This window comes from Cebus imitator, unplaced genomic scaffold, assembly GCF_001604975.1.
Source record: "Cebus imitator isolate Cc_AM_T3 unplaced genomic scaffold, Cebus_imitator-1.0 Scaffold33, whole genome shotgun sequence".
Classification (NCBI taxonomy): Eukaryota; Metazoa; Chordata; class Mammalia; order Primates; family Cebidae; genus Cebus; species Cebus imitator.
In genome coordinates this window covers 2,935,726-2,949,337 of record NW_016107348.1, presented here as the reverse complement: position 1 = coordinate 2,949,337, position 13,612 = coordinate 2,935,726, and positions in this window count along the sequence as shown.

Sequence of the window (13,612 nt, the reverse complement as noted above, 5' to 3'; positions counted from 1 at the left end):
ATAAAGAAGGGGAAAAAGGCATGAGGGAGGGGATTGCAAAGAGGGATGAGGAAACTTTAGGGAGTGATACATACATGTTCATTATCTTGGTAGTAGTGACGGCTTCACAAGGATTTAAAATGGCAAAATTCATAAAATTGTACATTGTACATGGGTACAGTTTTCAGTATCTTAGTTACACCTTAGTAAAATGAAGTGGCATTGCATGGGATACTTTTCCTGAGCATAGTTAGCAACAGGGATAGCATACTTTCCTGCCATGGGAACTCCTAGGGGTTCTGGATTTATGGGCATCACATGGTGAATCTCCAGAGCACTCTGGACCTGCAGATTGTTTTTGAGGTAAAGAAAATATCCATGAAATTACCTGTTGACAGCTCCGGTCACGCTGCTGCATACTCAACCTAGTTCTGTGCCCAATTCTCACGGGAACATGGTTTAGAACAAACAAACTTCTAGTCCTTAAAGGTATGATGGGGATCAGGATATGTCACCCCCACATATGCTGCTTTGGCAAAGAGAGAGTTTTGAGATGAAGGCAATTGAGAACCTACAAATGCAGAAAGAGACTTCTGTCCTTTAGTTATCTGCTTAAAAGCAAGGCATATATTTCTTTCCGTGAAGATTTTCCCCTGAACCAGGAAAAGAAGAGGAGGGACTCTTATCACCAGAGGCAGAGTCGACACCAAGATGAGTTTGCATAAACAGCTTTACCAAAATAAACTTTACATTCATTCCCTAATTTATTTCCTAGTCACTTCCCCATGATTTATTATCCCTCAAAGTCCAAACTCCCTTTCCTTTGTTAAAATTGTCTTTAAATCCCTGATTCTAACCACTTCTTTGAACTTTGCTTCTTTTCTGTGAATTTCTGTTCCTTTAAACATTAATGAAAATTACGTTTTTTCTCCTGTTAATCTGTCTTTTGTTAGTCTAATTTGAAGGCCCCTAGTCACTAGTCACTGAACAGAGTAGAGGGTAAGTTTTTCCTCCCCAATAGGAATTATGAATCTAGCTGAAAAGCAAGTGAGCTTCAGCATATAATGATTCAACATAAAAATTATAATCACTTGGTAGTTTTGGCTCTTGGTTCAATTCCATATTCTTACTGAAATTATTTCATGATGTATAAAAAGGAATGGAAATACTTATCCTGCCCCTTGTGGAAGTGCTACAAGCATCAAGTAATTAGTAATTGTGGGAATGTGTTTGATAATTGCTCTCATTTCAGATGTTTTAGATGCACACAAAGAGAAGCCGGAGGATGAGGACCCTGTGGTTAAAGTAATGTGTCTGTCCAACAGCCTATCTTTCTGATGGTACCAGCCTATCCTCTTCTTCTTAAATCTTTCTTCTCCAGGCATTCTTGTGGTTATAGGGAAGTTTCAACTTGCATATGTTCCCATAACCCACCTTCATGGTCTCCAGTGATTTCTTTTAGAAGTGAGTGCTGGCCCAAGCCAACCCTATCGGGGTCTTTCCCTGTCACTCTTCAACCTGGCACTAAAATAATAGTAGCGGTTGTTTTCTGGAGGTAAAAGCTATGAAGTGTGAGGGTTGGGCACTGCCCATAGCATCTGCACTGCTATGTGGAGAAAGCTGAATTGAAATAAAAGAATACAAAGAGGAGAGAGAGAGAGAGACACTGATGGCAGTCCAGGTTCTGCTCCCTGCCTGAGGCATCCCTGCACCTCTCATTGTTTGTTTAACTCTTCTTTTGCTTACATAGATTATTTCTGCCTTCTTCCGAAAGACTCACCCCTTTGCCTAACCAGTGTGAATTGGGTTTATGTCACTTGCAACAAAAATTTTTACTTAATAAAAACAGTGGGAAAATTTTGCAGAAGATTCAATTCAGTTAACTATTGAGCACTTGCTATTTGCCTAGTGTTTTCATGCATATCTAAGAAAATCTTCTTAGGATGGTGATATTATTTCTCACATTTTCCAGATAAAGAAACCAAAACTAAGAAGTATACAGCCAGTAATAGATAATAGAGCTAATAACAATCAGAGATTGGGTATGGTGGCTCACACCTGTAATCCCAGCACTTTGGGAGCCAAGGCAGGCAAGCTCAGGAGTTCAAGGCTAGCCTGGGCAACATGACGAAACCGCATCTCTACAAACAACACAAAAATTAGCTGGGCATGGTAGTGTGCACCTGTAGTCCCAGCTACTTAGGGTTCTGAGGCAGAAGGGAGGATCGCTTGAGCCCAGGAGGTCGTGGCTGCAGTGAGCTATGTTTGCGCCACTACACTCCAGCCTGGGCAACAGAGCAAGACCCTGTCTCAGACAACAATAACAGCAAATCAGATTCAGGACTCCAAAGTCTGTCAGTTCCAAAGTCACTCACATTCTTCTCACTATACATACCATGCTGCTGTGAATAGGGCTCTTCCAGACCAAATCTTACCCACCTTGGTATTTTCTACACCTTGCAAGTTTCTTATGTCATGGTTGCCTTATACGTTGAATGAGTGAAGTGTTAAGTTTAATTAGAATTGTTCTGATTTCAAAGAGTTAGGATAGAACCAAGCAAGATTGGTTTCTGCAAATAAGGTATTCTACGTAATTGATGTATTACTCAAAATGAGTCTAAAATTAAATTTCCCTGAGCCTAGTAATATTTTAAATACGGAAAAGAACTTGCTTCCCCAAGGAACCTATGATAGATCTTTTTAAACAATAATTATGCCCTATTTTAACTTGTGAATAAATCTAGATTTTCCCATAATAGGTCTATTTCAGTCAGATATTGCAGACCAGTAGCCTGTGAGCTAAATTTGGATTTCAGATATGTTTTTAGTCAACACAGTGTTTAAATACTGAAATAATTGCCAACATTTAAAAGCAGGAGTTTATACAAAAAACTCTGAGTTTGTGAGGCTTTTTTTTTTTTTTTTTGTAAATGGGATGATGTCACACTAAGCCTGTCAGCATGTAGCCTGTGGCAGCAATCAGCTGAGTGAAGGAATGACTGCCACCTTTGGTCAGAGCGAAGCCACAGTCCTCCCTGATCCCCACACCGTACTTACCCCACTGTGTGCATTTACATTAGAACTGTGGGATGAAGATGTGTTCTATCTCTCTAGGTGGTATAGAGCATGGGAAGAGCACATGTAGATGGGAAGGGTTCTGCCCCACAGGTTTCCCAAGGAGCTCCCAAATGAGGGACCTATCAGAAGTGCTAACAAAAGGCACATGTTTTCCTGACTACTTGGAAATCTGTATTTGGTAAGTGCCGTAAGTTACATCTTATGCTGCTTCACTTGGTAAATAGTAAACTTGGCTTTCTCACTAGCATATGTGCCAGCAGTAGATGCATCCCCTAAATTGATTTCCAGAAGTATTCCCTAATGGCATTGAAATGCAAATTAGGATAAATGCAAAACCAAGAGGTTGGAACCCTGGCAATTAGCAAATTCATTTGTTGTCTTGGCCAAAAAAAAAAAAAAGAAAAGGAAAAAGAAAAAAAACACTGTTGTAGGAAATTACTCTGCCACTTTTTTAGGTTTCTGGACTGTTCTTTTGTTTTGTTGTCTTAATTTGGCTTTGGTTTCTTGTGATTTATCCCTAATGAAGTTAGCAAAATGGATAAAAATTAAGATTTTTTAAAATTCCCTTTTTCGTGAAATACAACTGTGTGTAATCCCTATGTGTCATATACAGCCAAAAAAAAAAAAAAAAAAGACATTCAGCCTGTGGAGTCAGAGCCAGGATAACCAAGCTCTCACACCTACTAGAACAGTCTTATTTGTAAAGTTGATTAACTCATCGTCACAGCCATCTTAGAAGACAACTCAGAAGTTAAACATGTTAGCTTTGACATCAAACAGCCTGGCTCTGCATCCTCATTCTTATTTCCGATTCGTATGTTCTTGGGCAAGTAAGGAACTCCTGTGTGTCTGTTTCCTCAGACCTTACATTTTCATTACTGTATTACTTGCAAAATGGGGAAATGGTGATATTGTAAGATAAACTGTATACTTATCAAGTGTCCTTAATTTTATTCCAAGAGGAGCACTTTAAACTCTATGAGAAAGGCTCTTTTCAGATTAATCATTCTGTCAATCAACCAGAGGTCCACTGAATCACACTCTCCAATCTGGCTTCTGTGTTCTTATTTCATGAATGAATTTTCATAGGGAGAAAATGTATTATCTACTTTCTCATAAATAATATTGAGTAAGTGTGCCTAAGTTTTCACAGCAAACTTTTGCATTAGACATGATAGATTTCTTGTCTCAAAATGTCTCATTAATGAGAACCATGATCTTTACTACCATTGTTGCTATACCTACTTCTTTCAATGTGTTCTTCTCCAGAGAATACCCAGGTCTGAGAAGTGTCTCGTGAGAGATGACATACCCAGATTAAATAATAAGAACAGTTTTTCACTGTCTGTGTTGTTTTCATGAGCAATGTCTATACTTATTGAAAACTGGCCAATATTTAGAGCTATTCCCCAATAACGAATTAGTCTAGAGGCAAGATAGTTCTTTTGCATTCACATCCAACTATTATCAAGCATCTACTCAATGCAGCAGTCTACCACAGCTGGCATCTCATTTAATTTACCCTGAGGGAAGAGACCATTCTGTGGGTGGACTGTTACACACTCAGCACAGTAATAGGATTGAACATACCCAATGGGCATGCAAATGTTGCATCTTAGAGGTATTTGGGAAACTCCAGGAAGAAAAGAAACAAATAGGCCATAGGAGCTACTTTGAGCATCTTTACATGAGCTAGTTACAGCTACCAAGGACCATAAAGCTTGAAATCTCGCTCGTATTTAGAGAGACTGCAAGGTAATTAAACACCTTTGCCCCTAATTTTTCCAAAAAAAAAAAGTAGAGGAGCCAAATTGCCCAGCTTGGAGAATCTGGACTGCTCCAACATAAGATTCCAGGGAACTGAGAAAATCTGTAAAACAAATATTTAATTCTATCCACATTATGTGACATTAATAGGACTAAGAAAGTCATTCAGCCTTTTAAGAAAGCAAACTAAGTCAATTGCTAAAGTCTTTGATCAATCAGCAAATACATTTGAGACCTGTTGCTTTCCATCATTCTCTTAGGCACCCTGAATTTTAGATTAAAAGACAAAAGTAGCACAACTGCAGAGATGGAGTGTTTCTGTCTATACTGAGCCTTTCATAGCTCCCCAGTCTACATGTGTAGGGAAGGAAAGACTTTTCCTTTACCCTCTTGGGGTAAACCAAGAGTATCTGAGACAACTCTCAATCAACTTAGTTTATTTTGCCAAGGTTAAGAACACACCCAGGACACAGCCTCAAGAGGTCCTGACATGTGCCCAAGGTGGTTGGGACACAGCTTGGTTTTATACATTTTAAGGAGACATGAGACATCAATATATGTAAGATATACATTGGTTTGGTCCAGAAAGGCAGGACAACTCAAAGTGGGGGCTGCCAGGTCATAGGCAGATAAAAGGCAAATGGTTGCATTCTTTTTAGTTTCTGATTAGCCTTTCTCTGAATACACAATTTATAGGAAGAGTCACTTAATGCTTTAGTCTGGCTTCGTGAAACAATAGAGCAAAGGAGACAATCAGATATTCATCTGTCTCATGTGAGCAAAGGGATGATTTTGAGTTCTATCTTTTTTCCATGAGGAATTTCTTTGTGGGAAAATTATGAGGGAGGTGTGTAGCTTCTTGTCTTTGTAGCCATCTTATTTAGGAATAAAATGGGAGGCAGATTTGCCTGACATAGCTCCCAGCTTGACTTTTCCCTTGACTTAGGTGCCAAGATTTATTTTCCTTTCATATTAGTTTCTGTCCCTGGGCCTTTGAATTTAACAGATATAAGTTACATTAATAGGAGAGAAAGCATAAAAATTTTATTTGATGTTAATATTTTTATGTGGCACTGGGGATTCATAGAAATAATTTTAAAAACCCAAAGAAGAAGTTAGACTTGTGGGCCTATATATCATTTTAACAAAGAATAATAGACTTTGGAGCCATGACAAGAAAAAAGGAAAAAAGGGTTTGGGCTGGAGGCAGTTAAGTTGTAAGAAAGTCACTAGGAAAATATAGGGAAACTAATGGAAGGTAAGTGTTATTTTGGCGAGGTTTATTTGCACAGGCTCATCTCTGTGTCAACTCCCTGTCTCTAGTCGTAGGAATGTTTTCTTCTTTCTGGCACAGGAAGGGCACCTTTTCCACAGGAAATTTATGTCCTCCCTTTAGGTAGAAATAGGGAGCTGAGAGCCCTTTACCCACTGTTTCTCATTGTCTTCAGCTCAAAGTAATCAATATGACAAAGTGGCATATTTTGGGGTAGTGTGTTCTGAGTCTCTTCTAATGGTTTTAAGTTGCAGCATCTTTCTAGTCAGTTTCTTCTATCTCCAACTTACCTTTATTAGATCCAAAGCCCAGTATCCAGAAGTGAGCACAATATTCCAGGTGTGTTATAATCAATATGGAGTATAGAAAAGCCACCACTTTCTTTTTTCAAATACCATAGTTCATGTCAATGCTACCAAAGTTGAATCAGTTCTTTGGCTGCCACAGCTCAGAATACTGACTCATCCTCAGCCTCTTGTCATACAATTCTCAAAGTCTCTGTCACATGTGCTGTTGCTAAGCTCCTTCTCCTCCACCCTTGCTTATGCAGATGCTTTTTTTGGAACAAGGAGCTGACTCTGGGACTTAAATGCGTATTCTTAGGTGTGGACTCTGTATTGTTCATTCAGGTGAACAATGTTTATGAGTGCATTTGCTGAAAGAGAAAACGTAGGAAGAAAAGCAGGTGATTTTTTGGTTTCTTGGGTGAGTTAAAAGTTCTGTTTTGCACATGATAAGCTGGGATTGGCAACAATGGAGATGTCAGATATACAGATGAATATGTTAATGCAAATTTGAAGAGCAAACCCAAGCTAGAAGTAGAGATTTAGAAATTATCAGTATATTGATGGGAAGTGAATAAAAGGGACAGAATGAGAGGTCCAGGGGTAAGAAGAAAACCCCACCATAGAGGTCTTGGAAGAAAAAGAGGACTCCATAAAGGAAGAAGAAAGGGAGTATCCTGAGTTACAGATAGAAAGCCAGCAAGAGACCTCAAAGATGGAAATGTCCATTGTTTCAAATGCTGCTGAGAGGTCCAGTGTATTTCCTTTATTACAATTCGATTACGCAAACTTTAGCAAATATGTCACAGTATTCATTCAAACAAATTTATATCGGGCCCCTACTACATGCCAGGCATTCTTCTAGGTCCTGGAGCTAAAGCAGGTAGTAAAGCAGACTTGCTCTGTGTAAGGCAGATTAAAATATTTCAACAAGACTGAAAAAAGACGGAGTACTGTCTTGCTTTCTATAGTTGGGAAATCAGCATCCTTCTGTTTCAGCTAATTTTTAAACCATCTTACCAAATAATATCAAGTTTGCATTTTGTTTTCTTCCCCCAAAGGGTAACCTGAGAGACCTCACCAAATGTCATATTGAAATCTGTGATGGTTAATATTGTCAACCTGACTGGATTGAAGGGTGCAAAGTGTTGTTTCTGGGTGTGTCTGAGAGGGTGTTGCCAGAGAATATTAACATTTGAGTCAGTGGACTGGGAGAGACAGAACCACCCTTAGTCTAGGTGGGCACCATCCAATTAGCTACCAGTCCAGATCCCAATCATTACAATAAAAGCTTCTCAGACCTTACCTTAACCAAAGCCCTCACCACAGCTTCCTCAGGCTTTCAGCTTTTTGCCCAAGGTTGCCACAAACCATGAAGATGTATCCCTAGCTTTTCCTGGTGAAATCATGCCTGCAGTTAGGAATCACAGAAATGGGAAGGTTTTAGAGTTTGGTAGGTCTCTACAGGCTCCTCGTCAAACCTGAACACACTTCAGGAAGACTGCACATTCCTCCTACAATATTGTTCACGGAGAACTTTTTGGAGAGCAAATATTTGTCTTAGTATTTTCAAAGAAAAACCTAAATCTCTACCTTGAGCTGGTAAAACTTTGTCTTTCTCTGGTTTTCACTGAAACAATAAACCATCTTCTGTCCCTGAAAACTGCAAGTGAAATTTCAAGGGAGAGAATGTATACCTGTCTTACAGTTTTATAAAATATTTCCCACAAAAACCAACCATTTTGCAGTTTCACAATTCTAAATGTATTCTAGTCTATTGTAGTAGGTATGTTTAGAGAACAGATGATAGCCAGATAGGTATCAAAGCAATGTTCTATGACTGACTTTAATTGGGGAGCTGCAAGTGGGATCATAAAGAATACAGAAACATGCTAAAAATGATCACAAGTTCAACCAGTCACAATGAGATGAGCCAGGCACCTCAGTCGGAAATGCGGTAATCACCCACCTTCTGTGGGTAGCTGCAGATCAGAGCTGTTTCTATTCGGCCGTCTTTCCAGTCACGCCTAATTTGAGCTATTCTAAAAGTTATGTAGTAGTATCTCATTGTGAGATACTACTACATTTACATTTCCCTAAAGATTATGTTGTACATATTTTCATGTGCTTATGTGCCATCCATATATCTATATTATGTGTGGATATCTTTTGCCCAATTTTTATCTGGTTATTTTCTCATTATTGAATTATGAGGGTTATTCATCTGTTCTGGATAAAAGTCCTATAGCTCATGTTCGCATTATATATTTTCACCCAGTCTGTAACCTAGGTGAATAGTACTTTTGGTATCATATCTAAAAATCTTTGCCTACCTCAAGGACACAAAGATTTTCACCTATATTTTATTCTAGAAGTTGTATAGTTTTTACATTTAAGTCTGCAAACCATTTTGAGATTTTGGTATATAATGCAAAAATGAATTAAAGTTCTCTTTTAAAATACAGATATTTAATGGCAAATGGTTCCACATAATTTGTGGAAAAGTTTATTTGATCGCCACTGGAGTGCATTTGCATCTATGTCAAAAATCAGTTTTCAGTATATTTGTGAGTCTATTTTTTGACTCACTATTTTGTATCATGGATCTCTTTGTCTTTATATCAGTGCAATATGGTCTCAATTATTGTAGCTTTATAATGTCTCAAAATCAGATAGTGTTAGTCTTTTTCGTTATTTTATTTTAGGGATGAATAGTCAACTCTAGATTCTTTGCATTTCCACATGAATTTTAAAATTAGTTTGTCAATGTCTGTAAGGAACTTACTAAATTTTTTAATTGGAATTATATTTAATTGATCAATTTGGGGAGAATTGACACGTAATAAAATTGTTTTCCCACCCATGACCATGGTAAATTTCTCCTTTTATTTAGGTTACTAAATTTTCTCAGCAGTGTTTTGCATTTTCCTACAGGTCTTGTATATCTTTTGTAAAATTCATCCCTAAGCATTTCATATTTTCAAAGCTTTATTTGTTTTATTAAAATTTAAATCTCTAAATGTTGGGTAATTGTATAAGGAAATACAGTTAATTTTTTGCTATTCTTTATTATTATTTTTCTTAGATACAAGATCTCACTCTTCTGCCCAGGGTGGAATGAAGTGGCATGATCATAAACCACTGTAGCCTCGAACTCCTGGGCCCAAGTGACTCTCCCACCTTTACCTCCCAAATAACTGGGACTGCAGGCATGTACCGCCACATCCGGCTAATTTTTGTATGTTTTTGTAGAGATGGGGGTCATGCTATGTTGCCCAGGTTGATCTCAAACTCTTGGCCTCAAGCAATCTGTTCTCTTTAGCCCTCCTAAGTGCTGGGTTTACAGGTGTGAGCCACTGTGTCTGGTCAGCTGATTTTTATATATTGTTTTTTTTTTTTTTTTTTTTTTTTTTTTTTTTCACTTTTTTTTTTTTTTTTTTTTTTTAAATCTTGCAACCTTGTTAATCTCACTTGTTCTAGTAGTATTTTGGTAGATTTCATAGGGCTTTTATATAGATGATCATGTTGCCTGTGAATTAAAAAATTTATTCTTTCTTTCCAATATGGATGCCATTCATTTGCATTTCTTACCTTACTGCACTGGTTTGAACCTCCAGAACAATGTTGAATGGAAGTGGTGATGGCAGGCATCCTGTATTGTTACTGATTTTGGGGAGACAACATTCATTCTTTCACCATTAAGTGTAGATTTCTTGTAAATGTCCTTTATCAAGATGGAAAAAAATTCTAGTCCTAGTTTGCTGATGGTTTTTTATAAGGAACAGTGGTGGGTTTTATTAAATAATTTTTCTGCATTTGTAAAAACGATCATTTTGGTTTTCTTTGTAGTCTGCTAATATGATGAGTGGTAAAACACGTTGACTGATTTTCAAATGTTAAAGCAATCTTGTATTTCTGGAAAATTCCATCTGATCATAAAGTTTTCCATTTTTATATATTGCTGGATTTAATTTGCCAGAATTTTACTTGGAATTTTTACATTTATGTTTATAAAGGATATTGATTTATAGTTTTTACTTTCTTTGACTGGTTTTGGTATCAATATATTGATAGACTTGTAGAATGAGTTGGAAATGTTTCTTCCCCTTCAGTCTTCTAGAACAGTTTGTGTATTTTTAGTATTATTCCTTAAATGTTTAAAGCTCTGTGTACAAATGACGTCTTTTGCAAATGAAGTCATTTGTACACAGAGCTTTCTTTATAGAAATGTTTTAACTACAAATTCTATTTATTTAGTATATATATGGCTGTTCAGATTCTCTGGTTATCTAATTCTTCTTGAGTTTTTTTTGTTTTTAAATTTTACTCTAAGCTCTGGGCTACATGTGCAAAAAGTGCAGGTTTCTTACATAGGTATACATGTGCCATGGTGGTTTGCTGCAACTTTCAACCCATTATCCTGGTCTTAAGCCCTGCATTCATTAAGTATTTGTTCTAATGCTCTCCCTCCCCTTGCCTCCCCAAAACAGACCACAGTGTATGATGTTCCCCTCTCTGTGTCCATGTGTTCTCATTGTTCAACTCCCACTTATGAGTGAGAACATGTGCTGTTTGGTTTACTGTTCCTGTGTTGGTTTTCTGAAAATAATGGTTTCCAGCTTCATCCATGTTCCTGCAAATGACATGAACCCATTCTGTTTTATGGCTGCATCATATTCCATGGTATGTATGTGCCACATTTTCTTTATCCAGTCTATTATTGATGGTCATCTGGGTTGGTTCCAAGTCTTTGCTATTGTAAATAGTGCTGCAATAAACATTATGTGTGCACATGTCTTTATAGTAGAGTGATTTATATTCCTTTGAGTATATATCCAGTAATGGAATTGCTGGGTCAAATGATATTTCTGGTTCTAGATCCTTGGGGAATTGCAAAACTCTCTTCCACAATGGGTGAAATAATTTACACTTCCACTAACATTGCAAAAGTGTTTGTATTTCTTCATCCCTCACCAGCATCTGTTATTTCCTGACTTTTTAATAATCACCATTCTAACCGTTGTGAGATATCTCATTGTGGTTTTGATTTGCATTTCTCTAATGACCAATGATGATGGGCTTTTTTTCATGTTTGTTGACTGCATAAATGTCATCTTTTGAGAAGTGTCTGTTCGTATCCTTCACCCACTTTTTCATGGGGGTGTTTGTTTGGATGGCAATTGTATTTTACACATCTAAAATAAACAGTAATGGGCAGTATACAATTACTATGCATTTATAATACCTTATTCACTAGCAGTGATTTTTAAGATTTTCTGCCTCTGCAGTTTTGTTTTAATTTACATATTCTTTATTTTCTCAGAATGTTTTGTAGTATTTAGCATAGTTCTTACATATTTTTATTTAGATTTATTTCTACACATCTATAGTTTCTGATACTATTGAAAGTGTCATTGAACATTTTATTTTCATTTGATTATTGTTAGCATATAAAGTATGTTTAATTTTTGTAAAATGTCCTTATATCTCAGAAGTCTTCTAACCAAATAGGCATATTATCTATTAAAACGAGTTTTATTTCTTCCTTTCTAACTCTAAAGTATTTATTTTTTTTCTTGCTTTATGACACTGGCTAGCACCTTGAGGACCATGTTGAAAAAAGTGATCATAGGAGAAATCCTTGTCTCATTCCTGATCTGAAACTTTTCATGTTTCTTCATATGTATGATCTTTTTTCTTTTCTTTTCTTTTCTTTTCAAACTGTATTTTAGGTTCTGGGGTATACATGCTGATTATGCAGGGTTGTTGTATAGGTACATACATGGCAAGGTGGTTTGCTGACTCTATCCCCCCATCATCTATATCTGGCATTTCCCCCCATGTTATCCCTCTCCACCCTCCCCAACCCCCACTGTCCCTCCTCTAGCCCCACCCAACTGACCCCAGTGTGTGATGCTTTCCTCCCTGTGTCCACGTGTTCTCATTGTTCAACACCTGCCTATGAGTGAGAACATGTAGTGTTTCATTTTCTAGTCTTGTGTTAGTTTGCTGAGAATAATGATTTCTAGATTCATTCATGTGCCTGCAAAGGACACAAATTCATCGTTTTTTTTATGGCAACGCAGTATTCCATGGTGCATATGTGCCACATTTTCTTTGTCCAGTTTATCATTGATGGGCATTTTGGTTGGTCCCAGGTCTTTGCTATTGTAAACAGTGCCACAATGAACATATGTATGCATGTGTCTTGATAATAGAACGATTTACAAATTATTTGGGTATATACCTAGTAATGGTATTGCTGGGTCAAATGGAATTTCTGTTTCTAGATCCTTGAGGAATCGCCACCCTGTCTTCAAAATGGTTGAACTAATTTACACTCCCATGAACGGTGTAAAAATGTTCCTATTTCTCCACATCCTCTCCAGCATCTGTTGTCTCTTGATTTTTTAATGATCGCCATTCTAAGTGGCATGAGATGATATCTCAATGTGGTTTTGCTTTGCATTTCTCTAATAACAGTGATGATGAGCATTTTTTCATATGTTTGTTGGCCTCATATATGTCTTCTTTTGAAGTATCCATATCCTTCACCAACTTTTAAATGAGTTTGTTTGTTTTTATTTCTTGTAAATCTGATTTAGTTCTTTGTAGATTTTGGATATTAGCCCTTTGTTAGATGGGTAGATTGCAAAAATTTTTTCCCATTGTGTTGGTTGCCAGTTTACCCTAATGATTGTTTCTTTTGTTGCCCAAATGCTCTGAAGTTTAATTTATCTATTTTTGCCTTTGTTGCCATTGTTTCTGGTGTTTTAGTCATGGAGTCCTTGCCTATGCCCATGTCCTGAATGGTTTTGCCTAGGTTTTCTTCTAGAGTTTTTATGGTTTTAGGTCTTAGATTTAAATCTTTAATCCATCTGGAGTTAATTTTAGTGTAAGGTGTCAGGAAGGGGTCCAGTTTCTACTTTCTGCACATGGCTAGCCAGTTTTCCCAACACCATTTATTAAACAGGGAATCCTTTCCCCATTGCTTGTTTTTGTCAGGTTTGTCAAAGATCAGATGGTTGTAGATGTGTGGTGTTGCTTAAGAGGACTCTATTCTGTTCCATTGGTCTATGTCTCTGTTTTGGTACCAGTACTATGCTGTTTTGATTACTGTAGCCTTGTAGTATAGTTTGAAGTCAGGTAGCGTGATGCCTGCAGCTTTGTTCCTTTTGTTTAGGATTGTCTTGGCTATGCGGGGTCTCTTTTGGTTCTATATGAAGTTTAA